Consider the following 2,479-nt stretch of genomic DNA (forward strand, 5'->3'; position numbering starts at 1 on the left):
TTCCTGGGTGATGTTTTAAAAATCTGGGAGGAGCTGTAGAAGATTTTATTGTTCGCCGCTAGTGGGAGCGGTTCTGTTATTTTTCTGCTATCACAATGATTTTTGTTGTACAAGGGTTCTATGCAAACCCCCCTGAAGCTGATGAAGAAGGAGTCATTGGTAGGAGGAAAACAATATCAGTTTCTCTTAAGGTAATTAATTAGTGTTATCAATTGCCCCCGAGTACTTTTAGTTTTTATTCAAAATATAGTCCTACTGAGATGGAGTTAGACGAGATTATTTCATCTTTGACTGCTAGGAGAGGGTTATGGAAGATCAAAAATGAGAGAAGAGTAAACTTTTCTGCTTCAAAGTTAGATGCACCTTCAAAGGCTTGGCACTATTTGCATTTATTTATTTCTGCTCATCTGCTACCAACAAATCATATGAGTGAAGTGATTATTTTATCTTATTTCAGCTCATCTCTACTTCACATGTTTCTACATCACAAGGTCAGACTTCTGGATTTGATTCTCAATCACAGTTATTATAGAGGATTTTGAATAATGTCATTTATACAAATGAAAAGTTATCAAACTTAGAACATTTTGTTGAGCATATGGATGGATATATGAAGAGACGTAGTTATATGAAGAGACGTAGTGGAAGAGACGTAGTGATTATGAGGGTGAATTCAACATAACTATGGAAAACCTTATGAGAGGTAGCCAGGATGTTGTGTTCCTCAGTACCCGAGATATCCACCATATGAGCCTGTAGTTGTTTGGCATAGTGACAATAGTGTTGAAGAAGAGGGTGATGATTAGTTTGGATCTTTAGTTTTGTTTGATGTTTTTATTTTATGTGTTATTATGAACTATTTTTAGTGCAGTTGTTCTATACTTTGTGTTTTGTTTTTAGTTGTTATTGTAGAGATTGTTAGTTTTTTTGTTAGTTTTTGTTAAGTTTTTGTTATGTTGTGTTTTATTTCGTACACCTGCTGTAATGTATCTATGTTTTGTGAGTAGTTATTATGTTTAGTGGTAGTAATTTTGATAATTGTATTGTTTAATGTATTCAGTTAGTCTATGCTGAAATTAATTCTGAATTTTAGGAAGTTTTAGAGTTTAGCTAACTTTTTACTTTTAAAAGCTGCATGTTTAAAATTTTCAATTTACTACCAGCTATTTTTCTTTATGTTGCAGTCATGTATGTTTGTTAGTGTGTTTGTTTGCTTTTATGTTATACTCCACTGCATAGAAGTCTGATGAATCTCTATATGTTAAGAAAATTAAATTTTGATCAATTTAAAAATTTTACTCCTATTTTTAATTTTTGTACTTGCATATTTAGGATATGAAAATTCATGCAAGCATCTTATAGTTAGTTTTCATTCCTAATGTTTTATTTTTAATAAAAATTTAAGTTTGGGGGAGGGATGAAAATTTTTTCTAAAAAGAATTTAAAAGTTTATTTGTTCTCAAGTGTATTTCAAATAAATTTGATTTTGAAATGAAAAATGATTAGGTATATGAAGTTATATTAGGGAAGTAAAATTTTAACTTTAGAAATGAGTAAGAGTGTTTAGTTAAAATTTATACTAATGAAGAAAAACTTATAGTAAAAAATTTTTAGCGTGGAAAATACTAAATATTGTGTAACTATCTTTAGTAGAAAAAATTGTATTTTTGAAAAATTTAGACATTTAGACCTTTTATTTTCAAAACTTAAATTTCTTTTATTGAAATTAATTTTCAAAACTATTATTATGTTTTTAAGTAAAAGAAATATATCAACTCTTTGCTTTAGGAAAGGAAGAGTGGAATTCAAAACCATTAAAGGCTTATCCAAATATAGTAATCCTTGCTTGAAAAAAAAGAAAAAAAGAAAATAAAAAGAAAAAGAAAAAGAAAAATTGAAAAAGGGAGGAGAAGCTTGAGGATTAGTGCCTAATCAAAAATTGGTTCCACATATGATCTTTTTAACGTATAAGACTTGAAAAACTCTTAAGCTTAAGGATATACTATAGTAAGTAAAATTATACTTAATAAAAATTTTTAAGTAGAAAAGAATAAAATACCTAAACTCTATTTTTGGAGAATCTACAATATTTATGAATTAGATAGAAACTCATATTTTCATATTTCTTAACTTTAAACTAAACTCTAAGTTGGTCTCATTCACTAATGTTTTAGTCTCATTTATTAATATTTTTTCTAAATTGTACTACTATATTTCTTCATTAAAATTTTGGTAACTCAAAACAACTCGAAATTTAATCACAAACATCACACAAAACTATAATTGCAACTAAATTAAGATGTCTTTATCAGATGATCGGGAATTCCAAATGTGTACATAAGGACTAATATTTTAGGTGTATGAAGTTCCAGGCGCTTCATGATACTCCTAAAATATATAGTATTTTTAGGTGAATATATAGTTTGTTTTTCTTGCAGGTACAATCAATTGGATGAAAAATGCTAAAAGAAGTGAAAAA

Source organism: Phalaenopsis equestris, unplaced genomic scaffold (genome assembly GCF_001263595.1).
Source record: "Phalaenopsis equestris unplaced genomic scaffold, ASM126359v1 Scaffold198392, whole genome shotgun sequence".
Classification (NCBI taxonomy): Eukaryota; Viridiplantae; Streptophyta; class Magnoliopsida; order Asparagales; family Orchidaceae; genus Phalaenopsis; species Phalaenopsis equestris.